The sequence below is a fragment of the Nycticebus coucang genome, chromosome 4 (genome assembly GCF_027406575.1).
Source record: "Nycticebus coucang isolate mNycCou1 chromosome 4, mNycCou1.pri, whole genome shotgun sequence".
Lineage (NCBI taxonomy): Eukaryota > Metazoa > Chordata > Mammalia > Primates > Lorisidae > Nycticebus > Nycticebus coucang.
The window spans coordinates 53053784-53066508 of NC_069783.1; the positions used below are offsets into that span (position 1 = coordinate 53053784).

At 46.3% G+C, this 12725-nt stretch overlaps 1 protein-coding gene across 1 annotated transcript in view; it reads left to right on the top strand.

Moving 5' to 3' along the window:
- The first annotated feature begins 341 nt into the window (after positions 1–341).
- The window catches only part of SPTBN1 (spectrin beta, non-erythrocytic 1), a 238708-nt gene continuing 226324 nt past the window's right edge, over positions 342–12725 (top strand). The window contains exon 1 of the mRNA XM_053588956.1: positions 342–399. The gene's annotated coding sequence lies outside the window, so the exon portion shown is untranslated. The remainder of the gene's footprint in view (positions 400–12725) is intronic.

Below are 12725 nucleotides of genomic sequence, written 5' to 3' on the forward strand. Positions count from 1 at the left end.
GGGGGAGGGTACCGTAAGCAAGGGTGAACATAAGGAAGGAAATTGTTCCGTTTCTAGACTCTGAGATTCCAATAATCCATACAAGTCCAGTGATACTTTAGAAGAATGACATGTAAAAATTATTTTATTTTTATTTTGCCAAGTAAAGATATTATGGGGAAAATTTATCATCTACTGTTCACATCACCATCAAGTCGTAAAATAAAGGACATTTAACTTTCACAAAGTCGAAAAGATATAAACTTCATTTTTTAAAAAATGGAATGAATTTTGCTTTGTGAAAACTCCCTGTGTTGACTTTATTTCTCTTATTGCAGCATGGTCCTTTGGAAATATCATCCTGACCTCGTGGGGAACCACTGACTTCGGTGACCAGTTCGAGGTCAAGAGTGATCACTGGTAAGTTTTTCGAGTCTTTACTGCTCAACATGTCTATGAGCAATTCAAGTTTTCTCATAAATACTTTCTACTAGGATATTATAATGTTTAGATGACTTCAGAGACCTGGGACTTGAATATTACTTAGACTTTTCCCCATAGAGTAACCAGTAATAAGGCCTGACATACAAAAAAAAAAAAAAAAGTAAAATGTCTGAAGTTAATAGGCGAATGTGTGTGTGTGTGTCTCTATGTGTGTAAGATGTCTTAAGACATCTAGTATCACAGTTATGTTACATAGAACACAATTTCTAACTTACTTTTGTTTTACTGTCCGTTATTTTTAAACTAACTGTTGTGTAAAGTATAAGACAGAAAGGTACAAATAACAGAGATAATTGATAAAAAATGTTTCATTTACTGAGGAAACTAAGGCACAAACTAAGTGAGGCAGATGATTACAAGCACTATTCACATTTACTGCTGAACCAATTTATTCAGGAATAACACCCACACGGGAAGGAGAATATATTTTGCAAATGGAAATGTGAATAATTTCCTTAGATGACTTACTTCATTTGAAAAGCAGAAAATCTGCTCCCAAAGAAATGCAAGGACAGTTATTTTATGACTTGATGGTGATGTGAACAGTAGATGATAAATTTTCCTCATAATATCATTACTTGGCAAAATAAAAAGGAAATAATTTCTTCACGTCATTCTTCTAAAGTATCGCTGGACTTGTATGGATTATTGGAATCTCAGAGTCTAGAAACAGAACAATTTCCTTCCTTATGTTCACCCTTGCTTACGGTACCCCTCCCCCCCAACATCTCACACCCTCTACTGCATCCCAGTGGCATTTACTAGTTGTGTAGGGAGAAGGCGAGGAAGATTCTGGGCCACGGAGGCATTAACCAGCCAGTGTCTAAAAGGAGGAGGGGTGCCTGGGGCATGTGTCATGGCCATGAGATGCCATTTTAAGAAGTTACTAATGTAGGGCCCAGGGGAGCGCAGGGTGACTATAGTCATACATACAAGCAAATAACAATAAGGACTAAGTGTTCTGGCCCCTTCTTCGATGTATTGGTTCCTGGAGGGCCGTAACAGGGGCTCTGGTGTCTGGCTCACTAGACAAACAACAGAAACAAGAGGAATCCTAAGAGTCCCAGCTTGGAACTCTAGCTCTGCAGGGGCATCTTCCCTCCAGTCTAAAAGTAAGAAAACTCAGTTAGCAGCTGCTCTTCCTCCACCCCTTCTGATGAGGGAAAGGAGTGGAGTTTTCTCCCACACACTTTCTAAGCCATGGGGGAGTCTCTGAGCTTCTGAACAGAAGTCAGGAAATGAGGCTGTTCAGTAAATTGACGCTATGAACCACAAGTCCTCTGAAGAGCTTAAGTGGAACATAATACTGGTGGATAGACTTGAGTTCCTCATACAACCAAAGTTATGCTTTGTACTTATTTTTAATGGATATTTTCATTTTTTAAATAAACCCTATGTGATAACTGTAATTTAAAATCAGATGCAAAACCTCATCTTTTGATGCATCATGCAGTCAGATCTTTCCCCACTACTCAGGACAAGAAAGGGAAGTTGGTATGAGCATTCTTTTTTTTTTTTGAGACAGAGCCTCAAGCTGTCGCCCTGGGTAGAGTGCTATGGCATCACAGCTCACAGCAACCTCCAACTCCTGGGCTCAAGTGATTCTTCTGCCTCAGCCTCCCAAGTAGCTGAGACTACAGGCACCTGCCACAACACCTGATTATTTTTGGTTGCAGCTGTCATTGTTGTTTGGCAGTCCCAGGCTAGATTCAAACCCGCCAGCTCAGGTGTATGTGGCTGGCGCCTTAGCCTCTTAAACCACAGGCACTGAGCCGGTACAAGCATTCTTGACCAGAGAGCTTCTGCCCAACGTGTCCCTTCTGGAAACAACTTGAAAACAAAATGGCTCCCAGACTCTCCGGTTTCCCTTGGTTACAGAAGGCAGAGCCTGTCATGGGCTTAAATCTTTTTTTTTTTTTTTTTCACATGAAAAGTCTTTATTAATCCCCTTGTGAAAACATCTATACAATGGCTGCAGATAACATCACTGTAGAGTCTTTAGTCCTTCGCCTTTTTGCCAGCACCAACATTTTGGGCTTAAATCTTGTATATTATTATATTCCCACGCATAAGAAAATAGACCCAACAACCCTGATTTGCTTGAGTAAGAAAAAGGTTACAAAGACTTCTGACATTTTGCTTCAAGACTCATCTCAGCTGAGCTCATGCCAGTCTCTCCCTCACAGGGAGAGTCTCCGTGAAGGGGGGAGGCATCAGGAGAGAGGGGTCAGGGGACCTGGGTGCAGTCAGGCCTGTGCCAGCAGCCAGCAGTGCGTTTCACGATCATACCATGTCACTGAAATTCTCTGAACCTTAATTTCCTTAGCTGGATAATTACAGTGTTGATGATCTTTAAGGTCTTTACTCGTTCCAAAATAACAAGTCTGTGCAATTGGACAGAAACTTTCAGAAGTGTCCGACCTGCAGCCCATGGACCACACACTGATTTTGTGAGGACTCTTTTTGCTTATCTGTGGTGTCAGATATCACAACAGTGTGCACTAACCTTTCTTTGCTCATCAGTTTTTGTTAGTGTTTATGTATTTGCTTTGTGAGACACAAGGCAACATATTTTTCCAATGTGTGGCAGGAAAAAAAAAAAAGGTTGGACACCCTGGAATAGATAAATTGCCCAACAATTGACTAGTTATATCATTAGTTGTTGAAATAACTGAGATAACTAGGTTAAAAACTCTTGGCTGGTTATATCAGCAACCTTAATCATTTACTAGCTTGACCATGAAACAGTCTTCTCGACTGCTTAAAATAGCTTTTAAAAATCATTTAAAGTAGTTTTAAAAGAATAAGAATAACTATCTGTTGATTAATTAATTTCCGGTCCATAATCTGGTCTTATTTATGGATATCTTGAGATGCATGTGCCACGGGATTATCTGACACACTTTCTCCTTTTTAATGTCTGTAGCACAACTTTTTGCTGCCTCTCAGACACTTTTTCTTGTTCTATTTACAGCTCCTCTTTCTCTGTCCACTCCCTAAATGTTAATTCCTTAGCATTTTCTGTCTCAGGCTTTCCCTTCTCTCACTGTTTTCTGTGGTGTAAATACTCTCACCATGGCCAATATCAAGCTACTAATCATTGACTTTGGAGGTGGGAAGACACGTGCTAGCTGGCTCTCATCAGCTGTGTGAGCCGGCTCCAGCATGTCACAGCACCCATCTCTGCCGGCTCTCATCAGCTGTGTGAGCCGGCTCCAGCATGTCACAGCACCCATCTCTGCCGGCTCTCATCAGCTGTGTGAGCCGGCACCAGCATGTCACAGCACCCATCTCTGCCGGCTCTCATCAGCTGTGTGAGCCGGCTCCAGCATGTCACAGCACCCATCTCTGCCGGCTCTCATCAGCTGTGTGAGCCGGCTCCAGCATGTCACAGCACCCATCTCTGCCGGCTCTCATCAGCTGTGTGAGCGGCTCCAGCATGTCACAGCATCCGTCTCTGCCGGCTCTCATCAGCTGTGTGAGCCGGCTCCAGCATGTCACAGCACCCGTCTCTGCCGGCTCTCATCAGCTGTGTGAGCGGCTCCAGCATGTCACAGCACCCATCTCTGCCGGCTCTCATCAGCTGTGTGAGCGGCTCCAGCATGTCACAGCACCCATCTCTGCCGGCTCTCATCAGCTGTGTGAGCGGCTCCAGCATGTCACAGCACCCATCTCTGCCGGCTCTCATCAGCTGTGTGAGCCGGCTCCAGCATGTCACAGCACCCATCTCTGCCGGCTCTCATCAGCTGTGTGAGCCGGCTCCAGCATGTCACAGCACCCATCTCTGCCGGCTCTCATCAGCTGTGTGAGCCGGCTCCAGCATGTCACAGCACCCATCTCTGCCGGCTCTCATCAGCTGTGTGAGCCGGCTCCAGCATGTCACAGCACCCATCTCTGCCGGCTCTCATCAGCTGTGTGAGCGGCTCCAGCATGTCACAGCACCCATCTCTGCCGGCTCTCATCAGCTGTGTGAGCCGGCTCCAGCATGTCACAGCACCCATCTCTGCCGGCTCTCATCAGCTGTGTGAGCCGGCTCCAGCATGTCACAGCACCCATCTCTGCCGGCTCTCATCAGCTGTGTGAGCCGGCTCCAGCATGTCACAGCACCCATCTCTGCCGGCTCTCATCAGCTGTGTGAGCGGCTCCAGCATGTCACAGCACCCATCTCTGCCGGCTCTCATCAGCTGTGTGAGCCGGCTCCAGCATGTCACAGCACCCATCTCTGCCGGCTCTCATCAGCTGTGTGAGCCGGCTCCAGCATGTCACAGCACCCATCTCTGCCGGCTCTCATCAGCTGTGTGAGCGGCTCCAGCATGTCACAGCACCCATCTCTGCCGGCTCTCATCAGCTGTGTGAGCCGGCTCCAGCATGTCACAGCACCCATCTCTGCCGGCTCTCATCAGCTGTGTGAGCCGGCTCCAGCATGTCACAGCACCCATCTCTGCCGGCTCTCATCAGCTGTGTGAGCGGCTCCAGCATGTCACAGCACCCATCTCTGCCGGCTCTCATCAGCTGTGTGAGCCGGCTCCAGCATGTCACAGCACCCATCTCTGCCGGCTCTCATCAGCTGTGTGAGCGGCTCCAGCATGTCACAGCACCCATCTCTGCCGGCTCTCATCAGCTGTGTGAGCCGGCTCCAGCATGTCACAGCACCCATCTCTGCCGGCTCTCATCAGCTGTGTGAGCGGCTCCAGCATGTCACAGCACCCATCTCTGCCGGCTCTCATCAGCTGTGTGAGCGGCTCCAGCATGTCACAGCACCCATCTCTGCCGGCTCTCATCAGCTGTGTGAGCCGGCTCCAGCATGTCACAGCACCCATCTCTGCCGGCTCTCATCAGCTGTGTGAGCCGGCTCCAGCATGTCACAGCACCCATCTCTGCCGGCTCTCATCAGCTGTGTGAGCCGGCTCCAGCATGTCACAGCACCCATCTCTGCCGGCTCTCATCAGCTGTGTGAGCGGCTCCAGCATGTCACAGCACCCATCTCTGCCGGCTCTCATCAGCTGTGTGAGCCGGCTCCAGCATGTCACAGCACCCGTCTCTGCCGGCTCTCATCAGCTGTGTGAGCCGGCTCCAGCATGTCACAGCACCCGTCTCTGCCGGCTCTCATCAGCTGTGTGAGCGGCTCCAGCATGTCACAGCACCCGTCTCTGCCGGCTCTCATCAGCTGTGTGAGCGGCTCCAGCATGTCACAGCACCCGTCTCTGCCGGCTCTCATCAGCTGTGTGAGCCGGCTCCAGCATGTCACAGCACCCATCTCTGCCGGCTCTCATCAGCTGTGTGAGCCGGCTCCAGCATGTCACAGCACCCATCTCTGCCGGCTCTCATCAGCTGTGTGAGCGGCTCCAGCATGTCACAGCATCCGTCTCTTCTGCCTCCACCTCCATGCAGATCTTCAGTTGATCTCCCAGCCTGAGTTCTAGACTCATGTCCACTAGAATGTCACATCCCCCAACATCATCAAGGATAAAATGGGCGCATAATCTTCCTGCAAACCTTTCACTCTATTCCCGGATAACCATGGATAAGAGGGAGTGACCCAGGCTTTGGGGAATTTTAAGCTATTTTGAACTATTTTGTGACGGCATCTTTTGAGCAATGGAAAAAGAGCCCATGCTGGTGGGTGAGGATGGTGTTTTTCCTGGCAGAGAAATCATCTCAGAGGATCAATCATCTCATAAAGTGATTCTCTTAGGACAGGGAATGGGAGGTGGGGAGTATTTTGAACTAAAGGAGAGAAAGATCTAGGATCTAAGGCCAGCTGAGTCTCAACTTGAGACATGGGGAAGGCCAGGGCCATTCCACTGGAAGGATAACTGGGGCTGTTATAGGAAAGCAGTGAATGGGAACAACAGGTATCTAATTAAGCAGAAACATGGAGCTGAAAAGTCAAGGCGAAAAGGAGGTCAATTTCTAGACATGCCAGAGTGACACAGCGATTGTGGACCTGGTTGGTCTGGAGAGGAAACATCTTATCTCCAAGGCTGGAGTGCTGATCCACAAGTGGCAGTCACACGTCAGTCAGCTGGTCCTACAGAGTGGGGATCTCAGCAAGGTTTCAACAGTTTCAACAATGGCAAGAAGAGAATGCTGGAGGAGGAGAACCCAAGGACCTTATTTTGTAGTTCAACGGAGAGGCATTCTAAGACACTCCCAGAAATAAGTAATGAGACACTGACAGGAGCTGATTTCTAGCAAGCAGTTCCAGTGCCGGCTCTATAATACAACAACTGAGATACACCAAAGAAGAACTTTATGTTGTAATCACAGGCTAGCGGCACCAGAGTATTCCCCTATCTTACACTTACTTCCATTTGTATTAGGTCACCTAATATAAATGTCCACTAGAATGGACATCTACCCAGATGCCTAGGCCCCCAAACTAGAAGTCATTCCATATTCTCTAACCACAGACAGCCACAAGGTCTGACCAGATCTATCTCCCAACTTTTTCCTGAATCCACCTGACTGTAAGTGTGAAGAAAAAGGACACTTCCCCCAGGTCAGGCCTTGTCTTTTCTCACCTGGATTTCTCTGAGAGTCTCTCTCACTTGGTTTTGCTCCTTCCAATCTGTTCACCCACTGCATGGCTACTGCATGCTCTTCAAATAAAAACCTGTCCGAGTTACTCCTTTGCTAAAAGTCCTTCGGGATAAAATCCAGAGTCCTCGGGATGGCACATGAGGTCTTTCATGGTCTGCCTGTTACCCACCTTTCCAGACTCATCTCATCAGCCCCTCCTACATCCCTGTGTGGAGCCATTTAGATATGGAAGGATGCTTTGAATATCTTTCCTATTTTCTTTTCCACTTTTGTAATGTGGTTTTAAACACTTATGCCTTTCTTTCATTGTACCATTTTCTTCAGGTTTCCCTCTCCTGTCTCTCATTAATCCTTCTCATCCTGTTCTTCCTAGGCTATCCATTATATGTTGATTTTCCCCAGAGTTCTATCCTCAGCCTTCTCTTCTGTCTTCCCAGAAAAGGTCACCCATTCTGGGCTTCTGCTTCTACTTAATGCTGAATTTTCTTAAATCTTTGGCTCTGGGTCAGTGTTCTTCTCAACATCTCCACAGGATGGCTTAGCTATGGCAAACTCTGTGTGGCTGGAGTTTACAGACTCCTTCCTCTAGGTGTGTTCTCCTGCCCATATCCTCTGTCTCAGTTTGCCCATCTGGAAGTTGTAGCAGTTATCTACTGCTCCCTGACAAACCACCCCCAGTAAGGACTTAGTACAGCAGCCGTTTATTATGGCCTACAAACCCATGCATCCGCTGGACGCGTCTGCTGACCTGAGCCAGACTCTGCTGATCTTGGCTGGGCTTTCTTGTTTGTCTGGACCCTCGGCTTGGACAACTGGGCCTACATGTCTCTCATCCTCTAACAGGGCAGCCTAGATTTATTCACATGGAGGATGGGCAGAGTTCCAAGAGAGAAGATAAAAACCACTCAAGGCCTTCAGGGGCTGAGGATTAGAATTAATATATCATACCACTGCATCAGAAGTCACGAAGCTAGCCTAGGTTCAAGGGATGGACCTTGATGAACACCACCTTTTAATGAAAGAACATGAAAAATTGCATCCTAAGAGGTTTGGATACAGAGCAGGGTGGAGAAATGTGATTGGTTTTGCAAACAGCCCTGGAAGTCATTCTAGACAGCTCCATAATGATAATGAATGGTGGTGGTGATGATGATGGCAGCCCATGTTTGCTGAGTGCCTAGCACATACCCTGCCTGCACTGAGCTAGTATCAAGGAAAATGCAGATCCTGCATTGTGTTAACAGTTATTGATTAAAATCACTTTTTGCTTTGTTTATATTGGTTTCTGTTGAGGCCTTTATTTTGGCTTGTAGATAGCTATCTTATCACTGTGTTTATATATGGCCTTTCTTCTGTACAAGTGTGCAAACAGAGATCTCTGGTGTATCTTTCTCTTCATATAAGAACAACAGTTCTAAAGGACGAGGGCCCTGCTCTTATGAGCTCATTTAACCTTAATTACCTCCCCAAGGGCCCTATCTTCAAAAACAGATACATTGGGGGTCAGGGTTTCAACATGTGATTGGGAGTGAGGGAAAAATAGACACAATTCAGTTGATAAGAACTATACCACCCCCAGAATAGCTGAAATGAAAAACAAACTATCAATTTTTGGAAACTAGAACTCTCATACTTTGATACTGGGACTTAAACTAATCCAATCATTTTGTGAAACTGTTTAGCCGACTCCAATAAAGCTGAATATATGCTTCTCCTAGGACTTCCACCCTTAGATATTTTATCCAAAGGAATTGCAAACATAGACTCATCAAAAGACATGTACAAGTATGTACAAGCAACACTATTAATAATAGTCTCAAATAGGAAAGAACTCAAACGTTGACACATAATAGGAGAGATAACTAAATTGTGACACATCCATATAGTGGGATAGTTTACAGCCATGAGATTAAATTAACTATCTCTACATGCCAGCATAGAGGATGCTCATGAACATAATGCTGGCTGATGGAAGCCAGACACAAAAGAATACATACTTTAAAAATTGCACTTAAGTAATGTTCAAAAACAGGCAAAACAAAATCTATGGTGTTGGAAGTTAGGCCAGGGGTCACCCTTGGAGAGGGAAGCAGTGGCTGGAGGGGAACAACAGGGGACTTCAGGGATGCTGGTTGTGTTATGATTGGGTTACTGGCTACACAGCTGTGTTCAGTTCATGACAATGCATCAAGCTGAATACTTATCATATGTGCGTGTTTCTGCACATATTTTACACTTCAAGAAAAAGTTGTCTTAACAAAGAAATATTCTGAAGACTCCACATCATCTTCGAATAAAGCCCCCTAATACTTCAGCCTGGCCTGAGGCTTTGTGACCTGGCCCCAGGCCAACCTTTCCAGCCCCATCCCTCCTACTCCTGACCAAAACTCCAGCCAAAACAAGTCCTCGCCATCATCATGCTGCTTCATGCTTTGCACTTCATTTGCTTGGTTAACTCTATTTTAAACTTTAAAAGTCAGCTCAGGCTTCATTCTCCACCAGGAGTTTTTCCCTCACCCCACCCAGTCACGAGTTCCTGCTCTTCTTTAACATTTTATGTGTACTTGTCATCCTTAGTGCATGGAGCTATCATTTTTGGTTTACAAATCTCTGCCTCTGGGGTGTGAATGCAGTAAGGGCAAGGGTTCTGTCCTTTATCTCTGTATGTGCAACATATAGCATTGTGTCCAGCACCTAGCAAATGCCCAATGGGCTGAAAATGAATAAATGAAGTAGTTAATGAAATTTTAGTCTACATCTTGATTTTAGTACACAGAATTTTTCTTTAGTCATTCTAGCAAGAAAAAGTTTTTATTTTTTAATTCAAACTAATTTGGCAGCACAGACTATACCAGGTGCCAAATTTAGTTTGCAATGAGTGCTTTGTTACCCATAAACACAAATATCAGAGCAACCAAATGCACATTTCTTAAAATGTACAACAGCAATATTGCCATTCCCTAAAGACTGTCCAACTGTACAAAATGATTGCATTCCTCTGCAATACGGGTGAAGTGTTAATGTTCTTTGTTGGCTGGAGAATCAACAAATTCCTCTAACATCTAGATTGGCCATGTTTCTTGGTATATCTGCCAGAAATAACTCAGATATCCTGGTCTTGGATTTATGGACTGAGAGGTTTATGATATTTCAGGGAGTAGAATTGGCTATTGTTTTGCGTATTAGCCAAGTCAAGTAAATGCCGTAAAAGCTGTGATTGGACTGCAGGGCCTAAAAAGTGAAGCGGGTCGACAATAGCCATTTTCTATGCAATTTCCAAACAGGCTTCAGCCAGGTAAAATGCAAAATATTGATTAACAGATTCTCCACAGTGTTTCTTCCTACTTCTGGTTTTTAGCTTCTAATATGGCTCCCATAATAGAAAGCCAGCAATGGGCTTAATGCTGGGAGGTGGGATGATAAAGTATTGTCATGCTCACGAGTCTTAGTAAGGGTGCAACAGAAAAAGCATAGATCTGAAACCTGACCTCAAACAACTTACCATCCAGAAAGTTAAGGCAAAGGTAAAGCACCAATGATATAACTTTTAAAATACAGTATACGTGCAATAAAACTAGGCATACTAGGCATATCTTTACAGAGCACTCGCTCACTCCTGCCTAACTTGGGACTACTCACTCACTCAACCCCAAGGATAAGCCCTGCAGGCTTATTTTCACCATCCCTGACTCCACCCATTCCCTTGAGCCACAGCTGATTGGACCAGACATGTGCACCTGACTCAAGCTGAGCCAATCAGTTGCTCTCCAATAGTTGGGATTGAGATGCATTAAGCCTGTGGTTTAAACCAGAGGTGTGGGGCTGTCTGGGTGACTGCTTGTGGTGAGGAGGAGTGAGGATGCAGGGAACAGTGGTCTGTAGGGAGAAAGATGACACCCAGCAAATAACCGTGGTAGGATAGTGGGGTGGTAGGAAAGATCAGTTTCTGACTGCTTTCCTGTTTCAGATTCAGTCCCCTGCAGGGATGGGTTCTCTGTAAAAGCCTGGCCTCATGTTTATCACAAAGCGCCACATCCTGGTTTATGCTGGTTTGGGTGGATTTCTGAGGTGGCAGGGTTGCGACACACGTGCTCTGGAATTCAGGCAGAAGGTCTGTAGTGAAGTGGGGAGGATTTAGTGCCTGGGCTGGGCACCTGGGCATTGCATCCTTGGCCAGGGCCTGCTGCAGTTGGAGCTCTGAACGCTGGGAGCTTGGGAGCTGCTGGTTAGTGGGGGTGTCAATTTGGTTCTTTAAAAAAGGAAGCATGACAGTGTGAATGATGACATTTGAACGTCAACAATGCAAAATTAAGCCGTTGGGAAATTTTAATTACAATAGTTGACACAGGAAATTGAATTTATGTATGGAAACTAAATTTGGAAACTGGACAGATTGACAGGATCCTTCCGTCGTCCGTGTAAATAGCCCATGCCAGGTGTTAAGAAGTAACTGCAGTGGCAGAGGTTGGCTGGGCAGCAGGCCCCTTGCTGTCCCAAAGTGTTCAGGAAGCAAAAGGGCTTTACTCTGGACAAGACAGTTTTTTAGAGGCCTTATCTTCCAGGTTAGGAGAGAATGAACAGTTTTTGGAAGAATCATTTTCAAGACTATTTCTATTCTCTCCCTGCTTTGTGTCAGTAAACAAGGAAAGGGTGGGGTTGTGACTTGGATTTACTCTGGGCAGTGTCTGTGCAGCCATGGCCAGAGGCAGGGCCCACTGGGAAAGGGGAAGGGTGGAGTGGGTGAAGCTCCTCTCAGCTCCTGCCCCTCGCCCCCACAGCCTCCACTCCTAGGCTCCCTTCCTTTCCTTGGTGTTCCCTCTACCTACTTCAAGTCCCGGTGACCTGAAAACTGGGGGCAGGGCAGAAGCAGAGGAGTGACACAAGACTTCTTCTGTAGAGTAAGGACACTGGAGTTGGACAGGGGTGGGGAAAGCCCTGGCACTATCACCAGAACTGCTTCCAGACCCAGAGAAGAGGGGCCTCAGCCCTTGGCTGTGAGCTCTCACGAACCCTGCTTTGACACCCCCCCACCAAGGATCACCCCACCTCATGAAGTTAAGAGTGCACAAAGTCAAGGGACCATGCCCATCAGTGACGTTCCAGGTACTGAGACTCTAGAATTCCCTGTGCAAATGGCTCTGAGCCTGTTTCTGGGGCCTATATAGGCCTCTTCCTAGGTTTGTCCCCCCAAGGATGTATATTCCCTAGATTTTCGGATGGCCTGGAGGTGGCTGTTTGCAGAGAATATGAAGGCGGGTTGGATGTTCACACCAGAGTATCCACACTTGAGTTTCGGGGAGGGAGGAGAAGGACACCGGGCCAGGCATGAGGGCCTGACTCTTTCTGATGCACTGCCTCTTTCTGGCTCAAACCAATAAGTCTGATTTTGAATTTGGCCTTCCAGATTGTTATGAAGGTTTATTTGTCAAAGGTGGAGGAGAGAACATGTTTAACTGTTAGCCTGCTATGTAACTTTGCACATTTATTCATATGGCTTGTGGGCATCCATTTGAACTCTCACCCCAGACCCCTCAAGTTATCAAGGGTGGGCCACTCAGTCACGTCAACACTGTGTGACCTTCAATGAATACTTCAGGCCTCTGAGTTTCAGTTTCCTTATCTGCAAAATGAGGGCAATAACATAATAGTTACTGTGAGAATTAAAAGTGTAATTAATTGTAACTATTATGGTGTGCCCT